This window comes from Rissa tridactyla, chromosome 7 (genome assembly GCF_028500815.1).
Source record: "Rissa tridactyla isolate bRisTri1 chromosome 7, bRisTri1.patW.cur.20221130, whole genome shotgun sequence".
NCBI classification, from domain to species: Eukaryota; Metazoa; Chordata; class Aves; order Charadriiformes; family Laridae; genus Rissa; species Rissa tridactyla.
The window spans coordinates 26350130-26372915 of NC_071472.1; the positions used below are offsets into that span (position 1 = coordinate 26350130).

Consider the following 22786-nt stretch of genomic DNA (forward strand, 5'->3'; position numbering starts at 1 on the left):
AGTCAAAGCTTACAGCACAGTGCATTCAAGCTAGGAAATAATATTTGATCTGCTGAACTGCACCAGCTCTAGGTCAGCATGTTCCAGCTTATCTACAGCACATGCTTTCTGCTTCAGCCTCTGCTGCAATGAAAAAAATAAAATTAAAAAGTAAACTCACTATTATTTCTTTCTTTATGATTCACTATGTGTCTCAGTAGACCTTTTCATACTATTTCTGTTCATTAGCATCAAACTCTGAACATTGCAGACTTCACTGTGCAGCTTTCAAGTGTAACGTCATTTGCTCTAAAGTCAGGTCAAGTACGAATTCACAGTGCCTGCTCAAATCATATCTTAGGTCTCCTGACCTACTTGTGAAGTCTTAAATCCCTCCACTGTTAGACATGTGTTACTGGAATGAAAAAAAAACAAACGAACAACCCACTGCATGTGTTAAGTAAAAGCTTGTGGGTTTGGCAGCAAATTTGATGTAACCTAAGGCACCTAAATCTGACGTTAGGAAAGGCGTGCCACATCAGAGCACGTCAGTAAACTGGCACTGCCATTAATCCTGCCCTGGAGATGAATGACTCCCGTATTGTCACACTGCAAATCAAGACATGAGACGGCTCTGTGCCTTCTGGGTGTGATGGGCCAGGGATGGCACACGCCGGAGATGTGTCTCCCTGTTCCGCGGCTCACACAGAGACTCCTCCCTGCTCCCATCCCTCTCCTGGTGCAAACCCCATGGACTCTGTACCTCGTCACCAGCCGGAGAGATGCTTGCACAGAATAGGAGGCCTGGCAAATTCAGTCCAGAATACACTTGCTGCTAGATCGCAATAACATTTCCCAGGGTGCACATTCCTGCAGGGAAGAAGAAACAAATAAACAAACAACCCCAAAACTATTAATTGCGAAACTGAAACGTTGGGGACCACAGAGCCTAAGTATGTATCTATTATGCATTTCCTTGCGTAAGCAGAAATTCTGCATGAGAAACTGGCAGCGTGTAAAGAAGAGCCCGCCTCCATCTAAAGAGGAATCAGAACAGGAAAAATACACTGACTGTGCTCTCCACATCAGTCCCTCAGGCCAAGGGGCCCAATTTGTTCTCAAAGAAATTTAAGACAATTTCCCTGACTTCAGCATAGCACAGTAAAAGCCAATATAAATGGTGGAATGAAAACAGAAAAGCCTAAAAACACGTGTGGATGGATGTGGTGGTAAAACTGAGCAGAGTTACCCACTGCTAGAGTTGCTCCTCTTAAAAGAGCCATGGTTCACTGACCAGCTTTGTAATAAGGAGGTTTCTATAATTTAGGCTAGAGAAAAATGCATGCAAAAGCTGAAACAAATCAACTAAAAAAAAGTAAAACCAACCTCCTTCAACCCCTAGATGCATTTAACAGCTAATTACAGAAATGATTTGCAGAACTTGCATTCAAGTGTGTGGTGGGGCAGAAAGGGGGAGGGAATGGCCAGCAAGACGTGACAGAGACATGCTGCGAATAACTTCCCAGCAAAAGATACCCTTGTCCATGTGATGTATTTAATATTAAAACAACAAAGTGTCTTCAACAATCCAGTCAATTTAAAATAAAATACGAGAACAGTAGCTATTCAGCATTTTACGGATTTACTTCTGTTTAGAGATCAGAGCCTCGAGACTCCACTCCCCTACTGGTGTGAAACCTTTGCATACACCAGGTGGTGAAATGGAACCCACAAGGGGATCCTGCTATAAACTCTCCAAAGCAGTTCAGGTTTGTATTCGTTCATCTTAACTCCTGTTTTTTCCCATGCAGAGAGAAGGGCAAGCCTGTGCCATGGATCCAAGTGTCCAGCGGACACAAAGTCAAGACAGCAGTGCGGCTGAGTAGCTTTTGGGGAACAAAACTGGCCAGCAATTAAAATGGCATCCCAAGCAGTTCATTCTGTGTAATTGCAAAATTAAGGATATTTTAAAGCTGCTTTCATCTAACTTTGAAGCTCTCTCAAACTTACAAACTTTTATACTAATACTGCCCAAGGGAAAGAAACCAAAACAAATAATTTTTAAAAAATCATACAGGAAAATGAATTTTTCTTCCATAGATACTATGCATATATGAAAATGCACACACACATTCACCCTTCCTTCTGAAGTTCAGTAAAAGAGGAGGGTTTTCTCCTAAGCACAGAATTTGTCCCCATCTGGTTCCATTTTTTACTATTTTCTTTTTTTGGTTTCCTTCTCTCTCATTCCAATCCATATTTATTTCCTTTTGTTTAGTCTGTGCTCTTTATTCCCTTTCCTCTTTTTGCAGATTTCCTTTTTAATTTGTTTGAGAAAGAAACATTCTTTCCCTGGTTTTCATAACGCAAGCTGGTGTAACTGGCCCATTCAGAAATTCCCCCTCTCCCGCTCTTTTCCTCCTCTTTCAGTCTGGTTGTCTGCGCTCACTCTTGGTAGCAGAGCAAGAGTGTCAGGCTTTATTTATTTAAGACAGTGTATCAGTTTATTCTTTAATTCAGTTTCAAATGCCTGGCGCAAACCACTGTGTGGAGGCTCAAATATATTATTTACGAGCCATTATATTTAGCTTAAAACAACTCATAATCTATTTGAGATAAGCCGCTATGGGGCAGGATTAGGCTGAAATGAAAATGTCTGCAGCGGGATTTTACTAAATTGGTTTTAAATCACATTCTTAGTTAAACAGAGTTGAGTTTCACCGCGCTCCGGTGAAGGCTGTAAACCCTAATAGAGCAGAAAGGCTGGTTTTGGGCAGAACTTTTGCTCTCTTTGCAAAACTTGCTGGTTTTACAGAAGCTGAGAAGCCCAGTTAAGGCCAGAGCCTTCTGGGTGTGAAACTCCAAAGCTCGAAACCTGAGACCAGGCTTCGAAAGGCTGTGGAGAGAGACAGCCACAGAGCAGTAAACTGCCAGAAAAGGGACACTGCTATTCCCAAACGGCTGAGACCCCCAGTGCCCCGTGGCAGGGCCAGACCCAGCATCCACCTCCCCAGGCAGGAGGCGGCAATGACCTGGTCCTTCCTCAGCCACTGTGTTCATTTTTTTATGCTGAGATCAGGATGAACACACAGGGTGGTGTGAGGAGGGTATAACAGCAGTGCAACTTAGTCTGTTTTTCTACATCATCAGGGAAATGTTTTTAAAAAGATTTAGGAAGAAGCATGGACAGTTTTAGGAATACTTGCCTGACACTCAAATCTCTGATTTTAATGTCTGGCAAACCCTTGGTACGGCATCTGTCAACATCCCCAACAGCTGCATTTTGTGCTAGATCACAACCGCTTCCACTGCCCAGCCTGGCAAGCTGTGACCTCGCCTAGCAAGCCAGGGAGTCTCTGCACGGGGCAAGCACCTTTGCCACCGACCGCCACTGCCAGCACAGGCTGCGCAGCACTCGCCTCCTCTTCCCCCCCCACTCTCCCAGCACCACGTGTGCCCCGCGCTGGGGTTTAGTTTTAGTTCAGGTTCTCTGATACGCTACTACAATACTCTACATTTTATCATCCTGAAGTTTATTTTCTTTCAAACTTCCATTCTCACTTTGCATTCAAAATTGTTAATTAACCACAATGGCCTAGTAACGTTTCAAAGTAATGAATGTATTTTTGTGCAGGAATACAAAATGCACATCCCATCAAACAGCCTCCCTCTGAGAAGTCACAAGTTCTCCAGCACCAAACTGGTGCCAATTCATTCCTGATACGGCGCATTCCCAAGCCAAAACCCTCTAGCACAGAAAAGCCAGGATGGAATTTCTCAGCAGAAATCACCAGGAATGAGAGAAAACCTCAACAAGAGACTACACCAATAAAATCGAACAGAACAGCTATATACTTAGTACGGCCAAATCAAACAAAGGGAAGTTCTCACTATAGTCAATAGCTTTAACCTGTGCTTGGAAAAGCACTTCCTGGTATTTATTAACACCGAACGCTTCCATTAAAAATACAGACCTTTTGCTCATTATATGAGCATCTTAACAAGACAGGGAAGATTTCATTCACACCTCTGAGGTGATTCAGGTCCATGCTGCTCTTGTACGGCAAGGCAGGCTCCAAGCTTCTCACAAACCAGGCTAACCCTCAGAAGAGCTTCCTATTTTTGCCCCATAAGGTCCTGCTCTGAAAGCCCATGTCACTCGCTACCTGCTAACTCAAGTGCCCTATGGACCACTTCTTATCCACCCCACCCTGCCACAAGTCTGTGAAAATATGTATGCAGAACCCCAGCAGGATGGCGACAGACATTTTAAGAGGACTAACCTGTGCTATTTGAATCCGTTGGAGGTCACCCAGTTCTGAACTTCCCCAGCAGCTTCAGTCTCGTTTCCTGTAGAGCTGCATGTGACACCGCACTTCCTCACCGCACCTTGCTAGCCTCGCTTCGCTTACTTTTTAAAATCAGATGAAGAAACTAACTGTCCTTTACGGCACGTTTAAGAGCTTTCCTGCTCTTATGTTGAATCGTTGACATTTCTACGTAGCCAAAGAGCACTCCTCTGTCGCCTTCTGAGTCACTCCATGATTCAATGGACCTTTACATACTATTTCTTTGTATTAATACCAAACGCTGAATGTGATTCTGTTACAGTATGCTCAGTGCCCCCCCTCTTCTTTTAAAGAGGAAACAAATGCAATAGTGGAAAATGTAATTACACTGCAGGCATGGGAAATTTCACTTCCAGGATACTCGTTTATAAAATTTTCAGAGTGGTAATGAATTGTTGCATTCAAATAGATGCAGTTATCAGCAATTTTCAGGAATATTTTCCATTTGAATGTGGCAAACAGTTTGAGTCTTATGAAAAATAGCTTATGTCTTAAGTAGATATAGACTCATAGAATGGTTTGGGTTGGAAGGGACCTTAAAGATCATCTAGTTCCACCCCCGTGCCATGGGCAGGGACACCTCCCACTAGACCAGGCTGCTCAAAGCCCCATCCAGCCTGGCCTTAAACATATCCTCTTAGTTGTAGCAATGTGCATCCATATATTGTCATCTTGTGATGGAACAAACGGGCCTGAACATATGTCACAAAAGGAAGGAGGACAGTAAATTCCTAAACTGGAAGAATATGTTTACAGGATTAGTCAAAAGGTGGTGCTTTAGTAGAATTCTTTTTAAAGACATGTGAATTTTGGAAAGGCAATCTAGTCCTGAGAACAGCCTGGAGATAAAGTTTGAAGACTACCATGTCAGAGGAGATGCAGAATGGTCTTACCAGGGTCAGCAAGGAGCGCTGGAAGATGCTCCTTGTGGAGCACGTTAAACACCCTTCAATTAGGCTAAGTGGGGCAGAGGGGGAGAGATCAATTAAACATCTCTTTATTTAGTGAGAGCTGAAATAACAACAGCCAATGCCTGGGGCAGCAGCAAGGACTGAGTGAAGGTGGATGGGTTACACAGACCAAGGGGTTCCCTCAGAGACTGACTGCAAACATCTGTGCTGGGGCACTGCTGGAGTTAGCTGTACCTAAGCATGGACATGAAGAACCTGAAGGCAGGAAGAGAGTGACCAGAGAGACAGCAATGCTGCACATTTGGGATGCACAGCTTTCATCAGCAACACACTCCTTTATGGCTGTCCTCCCACTGCCATTCATTTCTGCCTCCATGCCCCATGGCCCTCTCAGGTGTGTTGGCACAGTTGTTCCACAGCCTGTGCGATGGACCATATTGAAGAACTGATCTTATCTGCAAAAGTTGATGAGTTTTTTGTTGTTTTTTTTTTCTTTTCTTTTTCTTACTGTCAGGCAGCAGGGGACAACTGCTAGCACAAAGCTGGCTCTGCTGCTACCCAGGCTGTAACACAAAGCCACAGCTCACAGTGAGAAGCCCACAGCAAACCCATGGGAGCTGCTGCTTTGCCCATTGGTTGGTGCATTCTATGTAATTTCTGCATAAATTAAGATGTTTCCACTAAAAATGTCATCTTTCAAATTAGACTGCACCAGCTGAAGACGTCGGTATTGCGAGCAGCCTCCTGGTGACCACCAGCAAAGGATTACCTCCCCAGCTGCTAGCTGCTGCCTTGGGGCTCCCTACCACTGCTCACTACTTTACCACTATCAAACGAGCCAAATTAGCTCCAATAATTTTTATCAGTGGGTTAAAGTAGCCTGACCAATCCTGCTGGAAATTGAGTGGCAAAGGTTTCGAGGATGCCTCCTACCCACAGAGGTGGGGGAGAAGTGACCTCTGGCAAAGAGGCAGCCACAAACAAGAAGATTTCAGACAGCAGCACGTGCCTGCTGCTGGGGTCGCCGGCTGCCAAGTTCTGTGCTTGTGCAAGAGCAGCTGTGCAAGGATAATCCCGCCTCCCCTGGAAGCTGGCAGACAGCGTATAAAAAGTTGCCGGATAAAGGGACAAGCTCAGGAAAGGGGAGGATCCATTCAGTCTGGCAAGGTGAGAACAGCACAAGCCTTCCCAATTCAAGGAACTTCAGCAGCTAAGTGTTGAACAAATCATAGAATGGTTTAGGCTGGAAGGGACCTGGAAGATCACCAAGTTCCAACCCCGCTGCCATGGGCAGGGACACCTCCCACTAGACCAGGTTGCTCAAAGCCCCGTCCAGCCTGGCCTTGAACACCTCCAGGAATGGGGCAGCCACAGCTTCCCTGGGCAACCTGTTCCAGTGTCTCACCACCCCAATAACGAAAAATTTCTTCCTGATATCTAATTTAAATCTACCTTCTTCTGATTTGAAGCCATTACCCCTCATCCTACGACTACATACCCTTGTAAAAAGTCCCACTCCAGGGAAAGCACCTTTAAGGTCTCCATCAAATCACCCCCATCTAAGAAGCAACACAAGTATTTTAAGTGTAAACATACAGAGGATACCCACACAAAAGGAAATGCATGTGTGACACTAAAAAAAAAAAAAAAAAAAAAAAAAAAGGCTAGTCCACAAAATGGATGCTTTTGCATCAAGACTCTTTTTGGGCACACACACACACCGGAGCTCCCACGGCTGTAGCGGGAGCACACATGCAAACACACGCCGGCAGATGCACCTGCTCTGCCCCCATGTAAGAGTTTTTGGGCCAAATGGCCAAGGCATTATTTACACTGGAAGAGACTGGAGAGCGCTGCGGGAGGTGTGTGGCTTAGGCATTTATTTTCCCCTCAGTACGCGTGCAGAGAGGCGACAGGCCGGACCCCGAGCTTCAGAGGCTGCTGAGGGGAAGTTGAAGAGTTCAGGAAGCGGCCATGTTTGCTCTCAGCACACTGCCTCTTTGTCCTCCCCCCGCGGCTCGCCCCGGGGCCTTCAGGCAGCCCGAATCCCTCACAGGAGACACGTTATTTCTCTCCATTTTAAGAAGAGGCTACGTTTACAAAGTCACTTTTAATGTGTCAGCTGCCGTGCGCAGATCTAGCGGCGTATATTGGACCGTGCCAGAGCTGTGCTTTGGAGTCGCTGGTGGGGCAAACGGACTTTTATATCCCCCCCCGCCAGATACTCTGGGGTTGTTCAAGACAGGAGGAATGTGTTCGCCCAGCAGGTAACTCCCAGCAGTCTCCCAGCTGCTTTTAAGCTATGCCCAAGGAAAACGGCCTCCCAGGGCATTGCTCCAGCTGAGGCCAGAGCGCAAGCGGCACCTCACCGTGCCGGTCAGTGGGGCCATGGAGATGGCGCCACAGGGACAGCAAAGGCAGCTGCGTGACACCGGGGGGGACTCGCCGTGTCCGCAGAGCCCAGCCGGGTTTGCTGAACCGCCAAGGACAGCAGAGGATGTGTCAGTCTCTGACCACTGGCCATTAAGACGTGAAGGGAAACATCTGAAGCCTGATAAAGTCTGTCCTCTCTAAGCAAAACCGCTCATTTCTCCATCCTTGTCACAGATGGGGAATCTATTGACTGGCATCTTCCAGAGGACTGAAGCCTTGACAGGATTTTCATCAGTAATCCCACACAATAAGCCAACTGCTTGTAACTAATGCTCTATCTCACCTTGTATACACACCAGACAAAACCATCTCTTTATCTTCTGAGTGAAAAGTATACTTGAAGCTCCTCCTTATGTACACCCGGGTATCTAATGGAGACATGCATTAGTAACCCTGCAGATGGCACAAGTTGTTTTTAAGGCGGTAAACTGACTTCCCCTCACTTGCCATGAGATCAAACAGTGTTTGATTTATGGATAAAGGACCACCCTGGCAGCAATAACAAGTTGCACAGTGGCCTGACAGATAAGCTACACCAGAATGGTAATAGACACAGCTGTAAAACTATTTACACAAATAATTTGCTGTCCTATGGTATGGGGATAAAAAGGCAATCATGGACTCTGACAGTTTTGGCTTAGAGATGTGCACTACCCTACATCCACACATTTGAGTAAGCCTGGATCACCGTATCCAGTAAATGGAGCATGCTGAACCCCAGCACTGAAACCCACACCAATACCACTTATTGCCTTATAAATATGCCTTATAAAAATGGGCCCCATTTATTCATTCTATGGAAACTCACCCCCTTCGCCAATATGGCTGAGACTCTATACACACAGAACAGTGGATATGGTGGGGACTGTTTTCTGTCTGGTACCTGTCACCAGCAAATATGAGCAATTAACATCTCGCTGATTGGGCAAAGCAACCTGTGTACTGCTCCTGACCTCGAGCAGGCACAACACATGCGACTGCAGGAGTAAGCCATCATGTGGAGCTGCTAATATGCAACTACAAAAAAAACCCCGAACAACCCACCCCAAATCTGTTTGCCAAATCACCAGAGCCAAGCACTAATACAGAGGTGTTCAAACTTCAAAGCAGGAGCACAGTCGGCAAGAGTTTGTTGAAAGAATTACAACCAGGCATGGAAACTGGGACTTCTCAGTAGCATATAATCCCTGCTGTTTCCATTTCCTCTTGCTCATTATCAGCACAGACGGGGGCTGAAGATTAGTAAACAGTGGGTGTTTGGGGTGAATTAGAGCATGTGTGATGTAGAGGTAAGTATCCTGGTGGCATCTGTGTGACTTTGCAGAGAGATGTAAATATTTAATGTTGCCCACTATGTTCCTTCAGAATGATGAAATATTAACATGTTCCTTGGGGGTGGGAGAATCATATCAGATAAAACAGAGAGGCTATCTTGACCTCCATCCGGGATGTAAGCAAAATCTGATGGTCAAAAAAATTTCTGGCAATACCCCCTTCGTAGCCATGTGTGTGTGGAAGATGAAGAGCTTTCACACTGCTCCAGTCCTGTCTGAAACAGGAAAAAACAAGTTCTGGCACAAAAAACCTACATACAGGTACATGTGTATGAGCCTTGAGATTTTCAGCTATTGCCCTTGGTTACCACAAGTTATCCTTTCCGAGGACAGACAAGTAAATAAAAGCCGTTACTAAGACAATGTAGTATGCCTAGAAACGCCTACAAATTTCTTGACTCAAGTGAAAACTGCTGAACTGACAAACCCTGCTCTCAGAAAGTTACTTGTCCTCCCTGCCCCGATAATACAGATGCTAACAGACTCCTGAAAAAAAGTCCTGCACTGCACGTGTATTACGAAATATATCACAAAATACATTTCTAAAAGGTGAACTTCATCTTTATGGAAGTCTTTTCATATCATTATAGGTATTTCAAATAACTTTAATTTGTTTTCAGGAACCAAATGAGCTTAAAAGTAATGACATTGGTCATTGCTTACAATACTTTCACATAAAGCCTAATTTCTTAGTTTGCAGCCTTTTTACACAGTAAGCTTAAGACACAGTTTCTCTTTGACCTGATCAAAGAAAATGGAATTACTCAACACATCCACCAACATAAGAAACAACATATTCTATCTTTCCAAAGAGTATTTGCAACAATTTCTGCTCAGCAAAAATTGCCGAGCTGTTTTTTCTAGAGCAGTTTGGGGGTTTGATTTTGGGTTTTTTTTTTTTTTTTTTTTTTTATACCTTGCCAATGACAAGTATCTTGTTCAATACATGAACATTGCTATGATGGTGATATTAAAAGGGATTTATTACAGAGCAATTTGTCTTTAGCTATTAGCATGACTCCTAAAGTTTAGGAAGTTTCAGGTATGAACAACACGATGAAGAGTCACACATACATATATACACAAGTGAAAAAAGCTAAATAAATCTGTACCTTAGAAATCATGACCTACCACAACAGCCACACATTTTAAAGCCACAAAAATAATATTCATTGGCAAGAGCAATTTTGCATCTGACACAGGCCATACGGTTTTAAGCAGTTACTTCTGCTTAGTTTATTTCCCCTTTAAACCCTGAATCTTCATACTAGAAGCACTGAAAACTTTTCCCTAGGTAGAAAATAGAGAGGGAGCTAGCTACAAGCAGGATGATATAAAAGTATACATTGGCATGATTTCACTGGAGTCAAAAGAGCCATGCACCATTTTATAGCAGGAGCATCCTATCCAAAGCTCATACCCTTTTTTTTTTTTTTTTTAAAGTGAAAATAAGTCCCAAACAGTGGGAACTTTAGTCCATTTCTTGCATTCTTCCCATGGGTGGTATATTCCACATCAGGAATATTTGGATGCCAAATATAGACACAGATCAGAGTCTGTGCATACTTGCTGGGTGATTATAAAACCGAAGCAGCTTCTCTGCTGTATAATGGATATGATCTTTTATTCCTTGCTTAGGTACAAATGACAGCAATCCCATACTGACTGGAACTACGCCCGAGTGAGGTGAGCAAGATCAGATCATGTGCAAGATCAGATCATACATTTTTCTTTCATTAATATTTATTGAAAACAATATTCTCCCAAGAATAAAAGAGGAGAAAGGGAGGCTCAGTATATGAATATGTATATCTACTGCATGCCACATTCTCATTTAATTAGCTATGCAATTACTATGAATCAGGAGAGTTTATTACTATGAATTAAGAAAGCAGTAGTTAAGAAACTAACAAGGAACTGCAGGGTCCATGAAAAGCATGCAGATAACAGCCTTGGAGACTAAAGGTCTCTGTTTCCTTAGTGAAAAATTCAGCCCCGTTGAGAGATCCTACATCTCAGTCATACATAAGGGGCAGCTACATGGGACACATCAAAGCGAGATTGCTCACGCCACCATGCCCAGTGTTGGCCCTGGTCTGAAAGGGTCACTCACTAGCCATCCAGGAAGTTTTAATCCTCATTCATCATCTGACTACTTCATGACGGCTTTCAGCACGGAAGTCAGACAACATCATTTTGAGCAAGAACTTTTGTCTTATAGACCTGTGATTACTGACTCTTTGCACTTAGACTATACTAAAACTGACAGAAAACAATGTTTAGTCATGGCTCACCCAGCTTAGAGGTAAACTACTGATGTAGAAATAAAATGCCCTACGTTGCCAGCCACCTACACCCGGTTTCATCAAGTGCTGCAGCAGAGTCAATTATCAGGAGACTGCACTCAGAGGACAAAGCAACACCTCTGCCTCAAAAGGGTATGGGGACATCCTGTCGTCCCCACAGCTGGCCAAATAAATGGAGCTGGGCTTCTGATGCGTTGGCTACGCAAGTTCCCATAACATGCTTGGGAACTGGCGATCAGGATAAGCCCCAGGATGTGCAGGCCGAGATTGAGAGTGGAGGCAGCAGTTTGTTACTCTGGCTCGAAACAGCTTGGCACCAGGTCTCCCTTTGAGCAGAAGTTCTGCACAAGAAGATAACTGAACTTGTAATCACCTGTCGGTATCCCACTCTGCGTGTGTTTTGTTTCTTCTTTCCTCTCCCAATAGCAAAAGGCCAGGTACTCAGTAGGGAGCAGAATAATTAAATTTATAGCTAAGTATATGGCTTACGGCTCTGAGGATATTACCTATGCACAACAGAAACCCCCACTTTAGGTATTTTGAAGCATGGCTGTCTGAAAAGGTGCTGCTAACAGAGCAGAAACACCTTACTGTCCAATTTCTAGACTATTCAGCAGAGCTGGCTGGCTCCCCTGTGAGGCTGCACCATGTCGGTAACCTAAGAACAGCGCAGAGGAAAGCAGCGGGGGCCTCCTAAAACCCTCCTGCTCAGCCGGAAGAATTAGAGCTGCCCCACAGTAAGGGGGGGGAATGCAGTATAGGCTCCTTTGGGGAGGCAGGAAGATTAGTAACAGGCATTTCGTTAGAGCCCACACTTCCAGCTGGTCTGTGAGCCAGGTCCCAGCAGAGCCAGCACGTCCCGACAACTGTCCCTCATGGAGGATGAATTGTGAGATGATATTCCCTGGCTGTCATTGGTGATGCCCTGAAGCATCCCTGCACGCTGCAGGAGTCTAAAGGTGTTTCTTCACCCACTTTCCCTGTCGCTACACACTGCCAGTGGGGGCTGAGCTACACCAGCTGTGATGGAGGCTGTTTATACCTACTTGAGGTTTCATGATGTTAATAGTTTGGATTTAAGTAAACTTTGTGACATAATTTAACTTTGGGCTTTTTGCTGCTAAATGGGACAAGGACTGTTCTATCAACTTTTAATGCCAAAGCCAGCATCTCATGTTGCTCTTGGGAATTCCAGTTTTGAAGGCCTGTGATTGTCCATGAGGCTGTTTCCATAATTATACCCTTAAGAATTATTTTTAAAAAAAGTCCCTTATTTTTTACTTGCCCTTATACCAGACAGAATTCCTTAGTAACGTGGTCTGAGATCCTGCACTGATGCATGTTACAAAAAATGACAGTGATACCGAGGGTCACGTGCTCCGTTGAGAAATGAAGAAACCAGGACCTGAACACGCCAGAGTTAAATACAGAGAAGTGGGACTGCAATTTGTGACAACTGCACTGTAAAGAACTGAGATTTATTACATCAAACATGGCTGCAGATACTCTGGGATTTTTCCTCCCCGGTACAGTCATGTCACAGCAACCATCCAAAACTTTAGAAGATGTCTAAGGCACTGGAACTTCAGAGCAGAAGAAAGAGTGATCCTATCTTCAGGATGGCAATTTCCAGAAATAACCAGCAGCCTCCACCAGAGACTAGAGGGAGCACCTCCAGAAGCCTAATGGAAAACAGCCCTGAGGAAAGACGGGGAAACGCCATCCTGACCTTGCCTGGAACAATCCTGCTCCACTGGTCTCTTCTTAGCACTGATCACCCACAGCAACCTTACATCAAGGGCAGGACTGGACCCAGGGTGGCACCTACCAGCCCTTTTGTTAGTTCGGAGTGATTTTTATTTTTGGTGTGTATCTGTTCTCACTTCCTAGGGCATGAAGTCATGCCTAGCTAAAAAATGGCAGCAGCATACTTCCTCCTTATCTCTATATAAAGAGAAGAAGGTGAAAATACATTATATATGTATATATATTTTTTTATCTTATTTTTTTAAATTTTAACTTTCCCTTCTTGCAGGGTTTTTCCATTCTATTTTCATTTGCTTCCATCCATACCTCACAGTGGATGGCCTGGAGCAAAAACCTTGGAAGCTGTAAAGGCTGTGGTATTATATACCATGTGGTATCATTTCTTTAATGCCTCGTCAGTCTCACTGATTAGTGAGCAGAGGGTAAACAAACACATTTTGAGAAGAATAAAAAGCTTTCAGTCTAAGCAAAAAAGAGAAGTCATATACCGCTCTTACTGTAAACAACTTTAAACTCCATTATTCCTCCTAAGAGGGAACTTTCTTGGGGAACTTTTAAAGTAACACAAACCAGAAGACAACAATGACAGTTCTTAGCCTTGGAAGCACAAAATCCCTCAGTGTTCTCATTTAAGTACTGCACATGATGACATCCAACTGGGTTTTACCCTGCGATTCACTCGCATTATCAGGGATGTTCTGCTAAACAACTGGCACATTTTAGATGAATAAAGAGGGAACTTGTCCAGTCATCTCAAGCTGTTTGTCGGTTATGGAACACTTCATTTTCTAGTTCCCTATAGCAGCTCAAGTTAATTTGTCTTCCTCTTGACGCCAGTCAGCATGCACGCATTTTTAAGGACGCACAAATGAAAAAAAGAAAAAGCTATAATAAAACTTGGAGACGCTGATCCTGCAGAGAGCTGCTAGGAAGAGGATAACCAATAAATGAGGAAATAAATATTGCTCTGGCTCCACTTAAGGGGACAAGTATAAGTACGTAGCTACTTTACAGAGTAAGATGCTTCATTTTGAAAAGCATCATCTTATTTGATATTAAAAGTACACAAGACAAGAATATGAGCTGTTCATTATACCCAAGAGACAACTAGTCAATTCAATTAGGGATAATCTATTTAAAGTAAGTTGTGCCAAAAACCAAGTTTTCTGCCCCTCCCCAAGCCACCTGTTCAGTTCAAATGCATTTGAAGATACAGTAGGAAAGTCCAAGGAAGAACTATTTCCTTGTGGTTTGTTGCTGCCTAGTATCAAAATAAAGTTTTGGGGCTGTTTGCTGCCATTTGAGAGTTTCAGGTTCCAAGAGGCCACCAGAACCACTGTTTGGAAAAGTTGTACTTTTAAGGAATATCTTTCTCTCAGTTTCAAAGTAGTATTAGTCTGAGGTGATTTGAAAATGCAACCTGCAGACAGGAACGACGATATACTGGTATGTGTCCCCTCTGTGGCCTCAGATGAATAGCATTCTCTCTAAAACCAAGAGAGTCATATTTGCATACCTTCCTTACCACCACATTGCTATCATTTGATTTTTCATTTCATCCTATTGGAATAGAAAGTGTATTCTACTGGGCATTGGTCAAATGCATTCCCTTAAAATCAAAGGGAAGGCGTGTAACCATATGAAAAGCAAGAAGTAGCATCTGACCAAATAGAGATACATTTAAAGAGATCAATACATTGAGTCATGCAAACTCACTTAACGTGCGTGAGCGTGTTGTTTGTTTACTTAAAACATATGCAACACACAGCACCTTTTACAGTTTACATTTAAAACTTCCTTTAAAAACTGTTTTCAGTAGCTTCAAATGCTAAAGCAAGAGTAAAAATTCTCTATTTTGCATTTCCATGCCAGAAAAAAAACTTTTGGAAATACATTAGGCAAAGAGGGTCAGTCAATGCTGGGTAAATGAGGGGAAGAGCAGTGGCGGACATGATGGGAGGCGTGATGAGTCGGGGTAAACGGAGGAGAGGACTGTCGTAGTGCATGGCTGATGCTGGCCGTGTCTGCCAAACTGCGATCCAAATTGATCCAAAGGAGTATCAATGGAGTACCCTTGAATTACTGCCTGAGGAGCACTTCCAATCCTTCCCCCCACCCCCCAAAGTATTTTTCATCATCTGTCATTCTATTAAAAAGCTACCTAGCTGATTCTAGTTACAAAACCAGTTACCTTCCTGTTTAGGCTCCTCATAAAAGGAAGGTTCCTGATTCATGCCACCCTCTTACAGCTCTGAAGTGCTACCCCAGCAGCTGGAGTTTGCAAGCTGCCTCCAAGCACCTACATCTTTCCTCAGGGACCAGGGTAATTTGAGGGCAGCTGTAAGGTCCCACCATGTTTGGATCCTGCCGGTGAGGTGAGCTAATGAGGCACTGTCTGTTGTTCCCAGCAGAAATAGCAGAGACCCCACGGATCTAGGGCAGCAGCTCTCAAACTTAACTGCTCACATCGCTGCTTTAAAAAAGAAAAGATAAAAGAGTTGTAGGGGAAAAAAAAAAAAAAAAAAAAGGAAACTCAGGCAAACTCCTCTTTCACTTCTTAAAAAAGGAGCCAGGGCACAGCTCTGAGCCACCGGGTGCACAGACTGGTCTGGAGGGACACTGTATCTGCTGGAACTCATTTTACCTTCTTAATTCCCAAGAACGAGTATTTTAAGGGTTGCATTTTCCACATTTGATAACACTGCACTTACGCTTTCAGTCTCTCTTGCACGTGGAGATCTTTAAACCAGCAAAAGAGAAGACAAGAAAAAAAAATCTGAAAACAAAACCAGAGACCAGATCAGAAAATTCATTACTTAGTCTATGATTTAATACCCAGAAGTATGGGAGATTAAGTTTTATATACCCTCAAGGTTAAGTGGGAAGAAACTTGTGCTGCTCACCAAATCCTGTGGTGTGCTGAGCCACTGTTACAAACCTGGGGGCACAGCCTGGACCTGCCAGCCTTATGCACTGCAGCTATTTCCCTTGCCAAGAAATCCCAACTTCTCAGCTCCACACATGTCCTTTTCTATGGTTTGAGACAGTTTGCTGTATCCAGCTGTATCACTGAGCATGGCTAATTTGGGATACATTCACAAGCACCCACACTTGCACTTCCACAGCAGGCAGGCGTCGCACCCATACCTACCTTCCAAGCAAAGCTGCCCAGACAATTCAGCTTTATGTAGCTGGCAGGCTCAGCTGTCACAGGGCATTACCCCGACACACAGCTCGCGTATAATCGGACAACAGGTTGTGGCGACAATAAAACAACACATTATCCTATCTGATTCCTAGGACTTAAAGGATTTCCCAACTTTCCGTGCTTGCTGATGCCCTCTTAGTATTTAGATACCCATGTCAAGTAAGTTACAAAACCAATCTGTTATTGTGGTGAATAAGTGATGGGCAGATCTGCTGAATGATGCAAGGCTCCACTGACTTTTAGTTATGCTTATGTAAGTCCATAGTCTCACAGCTGCTAATAATTAGCAGATGACCTGCATAAGCGCTAGACAAAAAAAGATGGGAAAGAAGAATCCTGCTTCATCACTTCAGAAACAAGCCACCAAAACAAGAGTAATGATTCTTTTTTCTTTTTTCCTGCCATGATTTTCTTTTTCTCCTCTCAACAGAATTCAAACAAACATAGCATAACGAATTCAGCATAACTTATAACTGAAGATCTGAATGGTCCCTTGTTCGTAGCATTTGGATTTGAAACACAGATGCAGTTAACTCACAGCTTAACTCCTTCCATGGTACTCTTAAAAATGCTGATCTGTGTTCTTCTCAGCTTCCAGATTTTAAAAAGTTTTCTTCAAGTGATTTTTATTTTTTTTAAACAAAGAGAGATTCAAACTTGGATTCAGTGTGCAGCTTCCTCTGCTCTTTTCCTCTCTTAAAAATAAGAGATTAATTGTTATGCAGCAAACTGGGAATAACATCACTTTCTAAAAATTTCCTATGCAGCTCTTGTCTTTATTTCACCAAATTCTTTTCCAGATCTGATGTTCTGAGTGTTTCCTGAAAAAGTGAATGCAATAAACTGTTCTTTAGTACTAAAAAGGCCTATGAATATGACAGATAAAGGAAAAAACCAACCAACCAAAACAAAAAAAAAAAAAAGAGATCCTTGGAGGATAAGAGTAGTCTTTGTTGCCAAGTGATCTGAAAGTAGTTGAGTAGGGAAAGGAGACCGTTTTATGCTTAAAGACAACATGTTTTAGCTACTAAGGCACTAGTCTGCCAGTCAGGAGATTTATGATCTTCTCCCAGCACTACCACTGACCTGCTGCTATGAGACTTTGGGCAAAGCCACTTCCCCACACTATGATTCTCTATGCACTCCAATTTTCAAAGTCCTTATTCAGACTTCCCAAGGCCAGTTTTGTATGTTTTGAGACCACTTTTACTCCCAGATGTTCTGGGGACAGACAAAAGCAGCCATGCTTATCCAATAATGAAAAAATACAGCATACAGCCAGCTGGAAGGAACCGCTGGATCCCATCTAGTTCAGAGCAGGGCTAACCTGGCTTAAAGCGGATTGCTTGGGCCTTGTCCAGTCCAGTTTTTAGACTGTCTCCAAGGAGAGAGACTCCACAATCTCTCTGGACAACCAGTTCCAGCGCTTGGCCAGCCTCACCATGAAGGACCTTAGTAGCAATTTCGGTGGGGAGCAGGAGCAGTACAACAAGCAGAGGAATGCAATTTCTTCTTAGGGCTAATTTCTGGTCCTCTTAAGCCAGGGTCCGTAAAAATTCAGAGAGAAACCTGCTTGATGCTGCCTGCTCTTCATGGTAAGAGGATTTTAGCACTTAAGGACAGCATTCAGCAAAAATATTAAAGAGAGGGAGGAAGAGGGAATCACCCCACTTCCTGAAGTTATCACAAAAGAAACATGCACAAACTATTTTGGGCTCACTGAAGCTGCTAAGACCATTTAGTTTAACCTCTATATTGCTTCCCATTAAAGAATATCCCATAGTTTCTTCAGCAGGAGAGATGTACTCAAGTTTAGCTCAAATAAGGAGGAGAGCTCTCTCACGAAGACATGCATTAGAGGACAGGAGGGCCCTTCACATGGACTTAGTCCCAGGAAGGGAATGGCAAGAGCTACACGCATACACACACCGAAGAGATTAAAGATGACAGGGTGCCACATAAACAGCTTAAGTCTTCGGAACTTCCGCTTCTGCAACATTAGTAGTTTGAGGAGTTACAAAAGTATACATTTTAACTCCAAAATGTACTTACGTGTAATTGGAACCAAATGTAGAAGAACACTAATGAGGTTACAGCCGAGTTAAGTGTTACAAAACAGACTCTCAAAGTACTCCTTGTGCTTCCCGTTTATCTCCTTCCAGGAATAAGGAAAAACTTTCTATTCTGAACTCCTTTGATCTCTTAGATTTAGACGAAACTGCTCCCTCGCCACTTGCGTCTCCAGCCTTAGGGACACTCTTCACTGATCTTTGTGAACCGAGTTGGATGAGACCCAAGGACAGCTGCTCTTTCAGACCTGCATGCCTGCAAGGCTGAACAGCCACCGCAGTTATCTTTCACAGCCCTGATGTTCAGGGTTGTTTCAACTGAAAAAAAATAGTCTTTTCACAATTCAGACTTCACTTAGAACTCAGCAGGGGTGGCACAGTGCTTGCAGAGGATCACAACTGAGCACTGATGTAGTAAACAGTTCATTGATTTCCTTCCCCTTGCTCCTCTTTGGATATCTTGACATATGCACACATGTGATGCTACATGAGAGCACCACACTGCTATCATACTGGTCACCACGAGCCTCCAAAATCTTTTAAATGAAACCCTCTACTAAAGCATGATTCTAGACATCTTTATGAAATTTAGTTTTTAATAATCCCTTTTCTGGGCCATTTGCCAACTAACAGTTCAGCAGTTATTATTCAATAACAGAGAGATTTTCACATCCGTCTTTGAAGTAAGGAGCTAAACCCGAAGGTGTTAATTGCACACCCAACAGCACATAGAACAGACAGGTGCCTTGAAGATTTGTGGCCACTTCCAGCATCCTCATCTTTGGTACTACCAAGTCCTCTTCTACCACCCCCGAACTTAACTATCTCCCAATAAAAAGAATACTCTCCCCACCCCTGCCCAAATACAGGTAGCACCATGGATTTTTGAACCAAGATACTCAACAGTCCCTTTTTATAATGGATCCAACAGACACAAGTGTTAGAGTGCACCACACAAAGAAAAGGAGAAAGTGTCCTCATTCGAGCCAAGAATATGAGAAGTCAGTAGAAAGAACACAAAAGCATTTAATTAGATTTGAATTTTGATAGCAATTCATTGTTGTGAAGAAGCCACAATTAAAATATGTTTGCCTTGGCAAAAGCATACACTTTAAAGAAACCCTCCTCTCTCCATTGCATCGCTGTTTCTCATGGTTTCTATACATAAGTCTGTTATCCAGATGGAAATTCAATGCACAGAACATTTCTAAAGGCTGTTGCATAAAGACATTCTACTAAAATGTGTATATACCAAGAACAATACATTTGACTCTAAAGGAGACTTACGAATTCATGTCATATTTCAGATAACACCAACACACACTCTTTTCTTTCTCCAAAAAAGCTTGGTGTTTATACCAGCAAGGCAGAAAACCACTAGCTGTTAGTACTTTATGCACTGTAGGTAATGGAGAGCAATACTGCAGTGTGTTTCCTTCACAAAGGGCTTAGTGTTGCTCCTGCTCCTCGGTGGCCTCTCCACCAGAAGGGGTCTGGAGGTCATCCAATATAAAGGTCATACCTGTTGTCACCGGTGGGAAATTGCTCCCTTTTAGATAATACCTTTTTCTTTCAACTCTGACTCTGCTGCACTAGTAAAAGCACTGAAGCCCTAATGCAGTTTTGTGATAACTCTGGGTTTCTCCTCAGAAAAAAAAAAAAAAAAAAAAGAGAGAGAGAAAGGTCTAATAGTCTTGTAGCAATGCAGCCCCCAAAGGCAGCACCTTGCTACCTGATGCTGTTCAGAGTGATGTAATGCTTTACAAAGTTAAAAGTGGGCGTTCAGTAGAAATACTAAGGCAGCAGAAGTCGGGACGCAGCTAGAGAGCTTCAACTGTTTTAACCCCACTTGTGGTCTCAAAGCAGGAGGCAGAGGAGAGGCAGCATAGGGCTGATCAGGGAGATTTGTGGAGGCAGAGGGAGGGACTGCTGCTCCTCCTCCCCTCTCTCCTTTTCCTAAGGTTTTTAACCCAGATTGGTGAACCTTTCAGCAATTCAGTTCACAGAGCAACGCCAGGGGTAACTGGGAGAGGCTGAACGAGCTGCAGGAACAGGTGACCATCAATGAGAGATAAGAGAGGGGTGGGGGGGGCAGGAGTGGAGGCAGAAATCCCTGAAGTGCCAAGGGCAACGTGGAGAGTAACTGCAGCCTCCAGGGCACAGCCCCTGCCCCGAAGAGCTTACACCCCAGTCAAGGCCGACCACAGGAACTGGCGTGCCTCTCGCTTCACATTCCTTCGGAAACTTGCCTTAACCAACTATGGAAATAATCATTTCATGTACAACATGGAGAACTACACATTTGACAGGCAGACGCTAAGGGCAATGTCCTGTGCAGCTTGAGGTCAGAGGATGCTGAAAAGCCTAGAAAAGTGAGGGAGAGAGACATACACGATACCCGAGGAATGAAAAACAGCACTTTCTGGAGGAAAAATAACAGGGATTCAAGAGACACAATCTCATATTTTTTAGGATATTTGCTCTTGCCCTGGCTAAACAGACATTCAAACAAAATTTGTGCACACATACAAAGCTTTTCCTCTCCATTTGTAGCTTTCCTCTGTCCCCCCCCGCCCCCCAATTCTCTCTCTGACTCTCTTCCTGAATCTCCCTTTCTGCGTCTGTCCTTCCCTCACGTGCTCCCGCTGCACGGAGGGCAGAAGTGCTCTGCAACAGCTGTATTTCCTCCTCGCATGCTCCTTCCCCTCACCCGCAGAGGGGAAAGTACACACCAGCTCAGCCCGTCTCGTGCTCCACCGCACTCAGGCAGGCACCCTGCCAGAGCGGGTCCCTCCAGGGTGGCACAGCCATGCCAAGCAGGGCATGCCGCGGGTAACATGCGGAGGCCAAACAGCCTCTGAGAGGACCTCTTCTTTTTCCCGTGGCCTCTTGGGCCTCTGCACTCCACTCCCAAGTTGGGCTCGGAGGAGCTAAAGGACAGAAAAAATAGATGGAAAAGTAGAAAGAGAGTGAAAAAGGATGCGAGCGAGGAGCAAAACATCCTCTGGAGGTCAAGACAACCCAGAACAGCTGCTTATTACAGCCCTCTCTTTGAGGAAGCATTTCAAGAATAAAAGAGCAACTTAGAAATACCTCACTGTGGGTTCCTGAACGTGCACATCTTAGTGCCAGAGACAGTGCTTATCACTTTTGTTTTAAATAAGAAGCCTGAGCAGAGCACGTGGAAGCAGCTGAAGAGCACCTACTCTCAGAGAAGGGATATAGCCCCGCACCACAGAAGGTGTTTATTAAAAGCCAAAGCACAGCCATTAGAGCAGCAGAGGCAAACAAAGGGGAAGACAAGCTAAAACTTTATGGCTGTTTACCTGAGGTTCCCAAACTTAACTCCTTCAAAAAAGTCCTCAGCTTGGAGGGGCAGAGACCTGCTTCGGTTGCCTCCACCATAAAGCCTAACTACAAGGTCCACCTCAACCTTTGCTGCAGACGAAAGCCCTCGAGGGAGGGAGGCTGCAGCACAAAGACCTCTGTGAGCCAGCGACCGCAACAGCACCCTGCTTGGGTGCCACATGCATGGGCAGTGGTGTGTGCCACCCCCCGGCTATGGCTCGCCACACCAAGCCGGCATCTCACAGCCAGGGAACGGACACGGGTGCCACCAGCCCCTTCCATGGAGGTCGGGGCCGAGGAGGCGCAAGGCGAGGGGCCAGACACCATCCTCCATCCCGGGGCCACGCACCCCAACCCCGCGGTGGTGGTGGCGGGAGGGGGCGGGTGGGGGGGGGGGACGGACGGACACACACACAAAAAACAAGCGAGAGGGAAGCGGGGAGGGATCCCAACCCCGCCGGCAGGGCTTCGGAAAGCAGGAGGAGCACATCCCGAGACAGAGGGGTCTGGAAGAAAAGAGAGAAAGAGAAAACAGCCACGAAGAGAGACTCGGAAGCCGTTGCCCCTTGTACCAGCGGGGCGGGGGGGGCCCTGCCCGCCCCGCACGGACACCCCCCCACGCCGCGCAAAGCGAACCCCATCCCGCCTCCCCTCGGTCCCCTTACCGCTCTCCGCGGGGGGGGAGTTAGACGGCGGGAGGGGACGGCAGCTCCCTCCGGAGCTCCAGCCGCTGCGGCGGCCGGGACATGTTGGTCCGGGCGCGGTTATTTATAGCGGCAGGAAGCGGCTCGGCTCGGCTCTGGGGCGCCGCTCCCCCGCCGGCCGCGCCGCCGCACATGTCCCGGTTCCCCCTCCCGGAGAACGAGGGGCGCTGGATGGATCGCTGGATGGGTGGATGGATGGATGAGTGTCCGTCGTTCCCCCCACCTCCCCGAGCCGAGAAATCCCCATGGGGTGGCTCTTCCCAGGTAGCATTGGGCTGGTGGTGAAGGTCCCAGGTGTTCCACTTGGAAGGTAAAACCAGAGTTAATGGGATAACCACACGGCAGGGAAAGGTTTTCAGTGTAAACAGGCCCAACGGT

At 44.9% G+C, this 22786-nt stretch overlaps 1 protein-coding gene across 1 annotated transcript in view; it reads right to left on the reverse strand.

The window, feature by feature from the left end:
* The window catches only part of WIPF1 (WAS/WASL interacting protein family member 1), a 61246-nt gene extending 38789 nt beyond the window's left edge, over positions 1-22457 (reverse strand). The window contains 1 exon segment of the mRNA XM_054209028.1: positions 22370-22457. The gene's annotated coding sequence lies outside the window, so the exon portion shown is untranslated.
* Positions 22458-22786: the final 329 nt, after the last annotated feature.